This window comes from Triturus cristatus, chromosome 7, assembly GCF_964204655.1.
Source record: "Triturus cristatus chromosome 7, aTriCri1.1, whole genome shotgun sequence".
NCBI classification, from domain to species: domain Eukaryota; kingdom Metazoa; phylum Chordata; class Amphibia; order Caudata; family Salamandridae; genus Triturus; species Triturus cristatus.
In genome coordinates this window covers 1,264,090,323-1,264,098,713 of record NC_140590.1, presented here as the reverse complement: position 1 = coordinate 1,264,098,713, position 8,391 = coordinate 1,264,090,323, and positions in this window count along the sequence as shown.

Genomic DNA, 8,391 nt, shown 5'->3' with positions numbered 1-8,391 from the left:
CGCCGGAATCGGCGTTTGTGAGCATCTCCAAGCCTCGGACGGCCCGGACGCATCGGCGTGCCCGGCTGCCCCGCTTTGTTCACCCGCCACCTGCAACACCCCGCTCCTGTCGTGAGCCTGAAGATCAGACCCCCATCGTGAAGTGTGGGAGCCCCGGACGCCGCCTCGCTCTTCTGTCGAAGAGCCGCTGAAATCCCGCACCCGCCTTTGCGTCAAGAAACAAGGTACTGTACTTACGAACTCGACCGCGAGCTCGCATCGGATCCAGGGTCCGCAACGTTCTTATTTCCCTGTCATCTGCTGTGTGCTCCCCGGGCGCTGCTTCAGCACGAAGTGCGCTGAGGCCTACAGTTACCTTGTGCCCGCCTAAAGAACTTTCCGTAAAAACCAAGAGAACTTGACCGTATTTCCAAGAATTGTGGCCCCATCAGTTCAACGTTACTGGGCCTTGTATTTAACTCTGCTGAAACTACATAAAAGCTTATTTTTATATACTCCCGGATTGGTGTCCGTTTGTGGTGCATGCAAGGGGTTTACTGTATGTGTAATTGCATTTGCTTAACCGTGTACGCCTGAGACTTAGCCTAGACTGCTCGCGCCACGCACCTAGAGGGTGAGCAGGGGTTATTCTGGGGAGTCATCCTTCGCCCTGACAAGAAGTAAAGGGTCCCTGCTTGTTGTGGGTTCACACCTGCGTCAACCAGAGCCCCCTCATTTCTAACATTGGTGGCAGCGGTGAGGATTTACGGATTTGCATTTGTGGTTTGCGTGTAGTGAATCACTGATCACCACGTAGGGAGAGCAGACCAGTAACACAGCCACAAGGCTAGCATTGTTTTTGTTTTGCCAAGAATCTCCGTTGTTAGAGCCATGCCTGGTTCACTTTCCGCCGGAAGGGCGGCTTCCGTAATCTCTGGATTTGAAGACATAGATTGGGAGGAAGGCGCACTTCATGATCGTACCAATGAAGACTTGAAAGGTCTTTGCTCCAAGTTCAGGATTGCCCAAACTGGATTGAAAAAGAAGGAGCAACTCGTAAAGGCGCTGAGGGCCTGGTATGAGTCAAAGGCACCAGAGAATCAGGTGGAAGTGGTTCCACCAGAAAGTGTCCATGAGTTCGGCAGATGCCTGTCGCCAGAGGAGTTGGCGGACAGGGCAGCAACCCGGGCACACGAGGTGGAAATGGCGAAACTTCATGGGCAGATGGATATGGAAAAACAAAGATTAGCCATGGAAGAAAAGAAACTACAATTAGAGCATGACATGAAGCTGAGGGAGCTGGAGCTGAAAGCCAAAAGTTTGGAGCTTAATCCCTCTGGTGGCAGCACACCGCCAGGATCGGCGGAACCAAGAGTTTATATTCCTAAGGATGTAGTGAAGGAGTTCTTCAGGAATGACGACATCGGGCAGTGGTTCAGAGCCTACGAGGTAGCCATGTCTTCCCACCGGGTCCCTGAGAAAGATTGGGGAGCGGGGTTGTGGGGAAGGTTCCTGAGTGAAGGGCGGGACACACTGTTAGATTTACCTGTTGATGTTCGTAATTCTTACCCCCATATGAAGGAAGCATTGATGACTAGGTATGGGTTGACCCCTGAGTTATATAGACAGAGGTTCAGGGGTTGCACTAAGATTCCCAATAGTACGTATGTGGAGTATGTGACTTTCTTTTGCAGAGCGCTGGATGGTTGGGTGAAGGGTAGTAAGGTGACTGATTATCAAGGGCTTCTTGATCTAATGGCATGGGAGCACTTGTCCAGTAATTGTTTTCCTGAGCTGCGCCAGCACCTGATCGATAGTAAGCTGACTAACCCGAGGAAGCTTGCTGAGGAGGCGGACCGCTGGGTCAGTACCAGGGTCCACAAGGGTACCGTGGGAGATTCCGCCAAAGGTGGGCAGGGTCCCCAGCAGAAGAGTGGGGGGGACAGGGGTAAACAGAAGCAGTTCCAAAAAGGGCCACAAAATAATCCCCACGGGAACCAAGGGAAGGGTTCTCAGCCTCCCCCACCCCAGAAACCGACCGGGGCCCCGACAGGTCCTCCTGTTCAGAAGGGGCCCGTAAGATGTTACAGGTGTAACAATTTGGGGCATTTTGCCTCTGATGTGAAGTGTCCGATGTTTGGTAAACCAGCACCCACTGGTGCCCCACCCCGGCAGGTGACTAGTGTAGCCTTGGGGGAGGAGAGGGATGTCCAAGGTGGGTGGGGTCCCGCAGAGATGTCCCTGGTCTCGCTAGGAGACCGTGAAGTGGTCCCTCCAACCCAGCTGCCTGAGAACACTAAGAAGTACAGGCAGTGGGTGACCATAAATGGCCATAGGGTGGAAGCTCTTAGAGATACAGGAGCCAGTGTGACCGCTGTCAGGTGTCACCTGGTGTCTCAGGAGCAGGTGGTCCCCAATGCATTCTATCCCGTTGTTGCCGCTGACAACACAGAGAGGCACTGCAAGGTGGCTCAGGTTCCCTTCGAGTGGGGGGGGGTCTCTGGTACTCTTCAGGTAGCTGTGAGGCCCGCCATGCCTGTAGACTGTTTGCTAGGGAACGATTTGGAGAGCTCACCTTGGGCTCAGGTGGAGCGGAGTGCTCACCTGGAGATGTTGGGTATGCCGGATTGGGCGTGTGTGACCACACGGTCCATGGCAGCCAGTAAAGGTACTCGAGAGGTCCTGGAGCCTGAGAGGGAGGCCCAGGAACCGGCCTCAGAGAGAAGGGGCAAGGGGCGTGGGAAGCCGGCCCCTGAAGTTCCCACGGTCCAGGAGGAAGCAGACCTTGAGGGGGATGCCCTGGAGCCTACAGGGGAGCAGATAGCTGAACTGGGAGACCTGCCGGAGCTGACCCACTGGCAGCAGGAAGGGGGTCCCACCAGGGAGGACTTTTGCAAGGCACAGAAGGAGTGCCCTTCTCTCGTGGGTATGCGGCAGCAGGCTGCAGACCAGGCCGCAGGTGATCAGTCAGGATCACATTTCATTTACTGGGAGAACGACCTCCTATATACAGAGCCTAAGGTTGCTGAGCCTGGGTCAGCCCGTGCGCTGGTGGTACCCCAGGACTTCAGAGCCTTCCTACTGGGGCTGGCTCACGATGTGCCATTGGCAGGGCATTTGGGGCAGGACAAGACCTTTGAAAGGCTTGTCACCCACTTTTATTGGCCCCAAATGCGCAGGAGTTCGGATACTCACTGCAGGACATGCCAGACTTGCCAGGCAAGTGGAAAGAGTGGAAGGAAGCAGAAGGCTCCACTCCAGCCATTCCCGGTGGTCGGTACTCCATTCCAGCGAGTGGGGATCGACATTGTAGGGCCACTGGACCCCAAGACAGCGATGGGCAATAGGTTCATCCTGGTCCTGGTGGACCATGCCACCCGGTACCCGGAAGCCATTCCTCTGAGGACAGTGACGGCCCCCGTGGTGGGACGTGCACTGATGGGAATTTTCTCCCGAGTGGGATTCCCTCTAGAGGTGGTGTCTGACCGAGGTACCAATTTCATGTCCAAGTACATGAAATCTCTTTGGCAAGAGTGTGGTGTAACCTACAAGTTCACCACACCTTACCACCCCCAAGGAAACGGGTTGGTTGAGAGATTCAACCGAACCCTCAAAGGCATGATAATGGGCCTAGAAGGACCCATGAGGCGCAAGTGGGACGTCCTCTTACCATGCCTTCTCTTCGCTTACCGTGAGGTGCCACAGAAGTCTCTGGGGTTCAGTCCCTTTGAGCTTCTGTATGGTCACCCCGTCAGAGGACCTCTAAGTCTGGTCAAGGAAGGCTGGGAGCAATCTCCCAGGAAACCTCCCCAGAATGTATATAGCTACATGCTGGCCTTCAGGAATCAGACTAGGCGTTTCAGGCAACTTGCTGAGGCAAATCTGGAAGCCAGCCAGGAGGAGATGAAGCGGTGGTACGACCAGAATGCCACTCTGGTAGAGCTTCAGCCTGGGCAGAAAGTATGGGTCTTGGCCCCCGTGGAGCCGTGTGCGCTCCAGGATAAGTGGACCGGTCCCTTTGAGGTGGTGGAGCGAAAGAGTCCTGTTACCTACGTGGTGGACCTGAAGACTCCCAGGAACCCCTTACGGGTCCTACATGTCAACCGCCTCAAGCCCCACTTGGAGAGGTCCCAAGTGGGCATGCTCTTGGCAACAGATGCGGGGATGGAAGAGGAGACCGAACCTCTTCCGGACCTCCTGTCAGCCAAGGAGCAAGATGGGTCAGTGGATGGTGTCATCCTCTCTTCCACCCTGACCCCTGAGCAACAGGATGATTGTCGCCAGTTGCTGGGACAATTTTCTGATCTGTTTTCCCTGGTCCCTGGTGTCACTGATTGGTGCGTCCATGATGTGGACACTGGGGATAGCCCTCCTGTACGGCACAAGGCCTACAGGGTGACTGACAGGGTGAGGACATGCATCAAGGAGGAGGTCTCCAAGATGTTTGCACTCGGGGTCATTGAGTCTTCTAGCAGTCCTTGGGCCAGCCCCGTGGTCTTGGTCCCAAAGGCTGCAGCGCCGGGAGCCACACCCGAACTCCGGTTCTGTGTGGACTACAGAGGACTCAATTCAGTCACTAGGACTGACGCACACCCCATCCCCAGAGCTGATGAGCTCATCGATCGGCTAGGGGCTGCCAACTACCTCAGCACGTTTGATCTAACGTCTGGGTATTGGCAGATCGCCTTGACCGAGGGGGCCAAAGAGAGGTCAGCATTTTCCACCCCAGATGGGCACTACCAGTTCCGGGTTATGCCATTTGGGATGAAGAATGCCCCTGCCACCTTCCAGAGATTGGTCAACCAGGTGTTGGCTGGGCTGGATTCGTTCAGTGCAGCCTACCTGGATGACATCGCCGTGTTCAGCTCCACGTGGGAGGAACACTTGCGACACCTCTGGGAAGTGTTGATGGCGCTGCGGAAGGCAGGCCTCACGATCAAGGCGAGTAAGTGCCAGATCGGGCAGGGTTCCGTGGTGTACTTGGGACACCAAGTTGGGAGTGGCCAGGTGGCACCCCTTCAGCCCAAGATAGAAACCATCCTGAATTGGGAGGCGCCCAAAACCCAGACGGAGGTGAGAGCCTTCCTAGGTCTCACCGGGTACTACAGGAGGTTTGTCAAGGGGTATGGCAACCTGGTTGCCCCCTTGACAGCGCTGACTTCGAAGAAGCAGCCCAGGAAGGTGATCTGGACTGACACCTGTCAGAGAGCTTTTGAGGCCTTGAAAACTGCTATGTGCACGGCGCCCGTGCTCTTGGCTCCCAACTTCTCCAAAGAGTTTATCGTTCAGACAGACGCTTCAGAGCATGGTGTGGGGGCTGTTCTTTCACAGATTAATGAGGAGGGCCTAGATCAACCCGTAGCCTTTATTAGCAGGAGGTTACTTCCACGGGAACAGAGATGGAGTGCTATTGAGCGTGAGGCATTTGCTGTGGTCTGGGCGCTGAAGAAGCTAAGACCCTACTTGTTTGGGTCTCACTTCCGGGTTCAGACAGACCACAGGCCCCTCAGATGGTTGATGCATATGAGGGGTGAGAATCCAAAGCTGTTGAGGTGGTCCATTTCCCTACAGGGGATGGATTTCACGGTGGAACATCGCCCTGGTACAGATCACGCCAATGCTGACGGTCTGTCCAGATTTTTCCGCCTTAGTGGTGAGGAACTCCCTGGGGTAGGGTAGTTCTCCCCACCTTTCAGCTGGAGGGGACACGTGTTAGACCTGGCACCTTGGCGTGAGTCTCCCTTCCTCTTTTTGTCGCTGTGCCTCAGGTGATTTTATGGTGTTGGCCGCTCAGCGCGCTGTGCCACTGCCAACCAGTGTCACGGTGCGAGTGCTCCCTTTATAAATTGTATGTGTTGGTTGGATTCCATGATTGGATTGTTTGATTTACTATCAGACCCCAGTAGAGTGCGCCAGGAGCGCCAGGGCATGTAAAGGCAAACGCCGCTGGTGGGCTTGCAGCACGGGTTGTGCCACCCACGGAAGCGGCCGGTAAAATACGTCTAAGGTCTGCCGTCGCAGAGCCTGCGTGCAGTCTGGTACTGACGCGCCGACCGACAAGTGCCCACACTTGCCGGTCCCCGAAACCTTCCCTTAGCTGCATGTTAGTCACCCCTCTGGTAGGCCCACGGGCAGGGTGCATTGTGAGCCTGAGGTAGGACAAGCCTAGATGCGTGGCATGTCCTGGTAGTGAATGACCGCCATTTTGTTGTTCACTACTGTAAGGCTACCCTGTTCTCATAGGCCAGTATGGGCGGCCTGGATTATTACACCCTATGATCCTAACCGACCCAGGGAACATGGTAGGAGATCGAGTTTAGTATGCCTGAACTCGGAATGATAAGGTACATCTTTTCGCAAGGTTTATTTTAATATTCCGGGTTTGCAAATGTCACTTTTAGAAAGTTGGCCTTTGCTTGCCTAACTATTTCAGCCGCCTCTGCGTGATGTGTATCTGATGTCTGGCTGGTGTGAGTGACAGGGCTGGGGGAACCCAGATGGGCAGGGCTAGGTAGCCTGGTATGAATAGGACGATCGACAGGTAGATGGGTGGGAGGAGTGCTCCTAGGCTCTGAATAGGACAGTGCTCCGCTACCTCGATGCCGGCTCCACCCCCTGTGGAGCGTCTGATGACTCTGCCCTGCACTCTGAAAGAAGAAGCCTGCATCACGTAAACAAAGTGCTCAGAAACCGGACTGAACTAGGCAAGGGCCCCCCTGGCCTGGGAGAACAAAAGATTTGTGGTATAAATGGAGGAGCCCTGCTCCTAAGAAACTAGATCCGCTTTTGACCAAGAAGAATCTCTGCCTGAGGAGGAGGCACCGGGAAAGCTGTAGGAGGAAGACTGTCCCTATCCTGGGGGATTGGCCTGCAGTGGTGACCTTGCTGCCAAAGGAGAGAAGAGAAACTGTTGCTGAATACTTTTACTTTACTTTTACTTTCAAAACTTGTGCTTTTCCAAAACGATCTCCAAGGGCTTGGAACTGAGCTTGCCCCCTGAACTGAGCCCCAGGAACATTGGGCTCTACCTGATCTTCACTCGCCTGCTGCTGGACTGTGGTGTCCTTTCCCTCGCCGGAGCTGTGACCCTCGTGCCCAGTCCCTCCCTGAGCCGTGACCAGGACTGCTTAGCCGCCCCCGCCTTGGGAAGAGCCTCGCTCGATCGGAGCCGCTCCCCCTACGCTGTGCTGGGCTGCCCCGTCACCTCGCTCGTGGAGGCTCGCTGTGCCCCTTCACCCTCCCGCCGGAATCGGCGTTTGTGAGCATCTCCAAGCCTCGGACGGCCCGGACGCATCGGCGTGCCCGGCTGCCCCGCTTTGTTCACCCGCCACCTGCAACACCCCGCTCCTGTCGTGAGCCTGAAGATCAGACCCCCATCGTGAAGTGTGGGAGCCCCGGACGCCGCCTCGCTCTTCTGTCGAAGAGCCGCTGAAATCCCGCACCCGCCTTTGCGTCAAGAAACAAGGTACTGTACTTACGAACTCGACCGCGAGCTCGCATCGGATCCAGGGTCCGCAACGTTCTTATTTCCCTGTCATCTGCTGTGTGCTCCCCGGGCGCTGCTTCAGCACGAAGTGCGCTGAGGCCTACAGTTACCTTGTGCCCGCCTAAAGAACTTTCCGTAAAAACCAAGAGAACTTGACCGTATTTCCAAGAATTGTGGCCCCATCAGTTCAACGTTACTGGGCCTTGTATTTAACTCTGCTGAAACTACATAAAAGCTTATTTTTATATACTCCCGGATTGGTGTCCGTTTGTGGTGCATGCAAGGGGTTTACTGTATGTGTAATTGCATTTGCTTAACCGTGTACGCCTGAGACTTAGCCTAGACTGCTCGCGCCACGCACCTAGAGGGTGAGCAGGGGTTATTCTGGGGAGTCATCCTTCGCCCTGACAAGAAGTAAAGGGTCCCTGCTTGTTGTGGGTTCACACCTGCGTCAACCAGAGCCCCCTCATTTCTAACATTTCCCTAGAAGGCCGCCGAGCACCGGGCCAAAAACCCAAGTGACCCCCCTTGCAAAACAATGTGTTTTAGCGATAGGCCAATTTGATGTCGCCTCAATACGTTTTGGGCCCTTGCCTGCCGCGGGTACTTGGGCCTCCCACACAAGTGAGGCACCATTTTTACCGGGAGACCTGGGGGAACGCTGGGTGGTGGTAAATTTGTGTGAGCCCAGTGATGCCACATCTTTCCCACACCAAAATGTGTGAAAAAAAGTGATTTTTTCAGCTAAAATTGAGGTTTGCAGGGGATTCTGGGTAAGGAAACTTTGGGGGATCCACGCAAGCCATACCTCCCTGGACGCCGCCGGGTGTCTAGTTTTCAGAAATGCATGGGTTTGGTAGGTTTCCCTAGATGGCTGCCGAGCACCGGGCCGAAAACCCAAGTGACCCCCCCTTGCAAAACCAGGT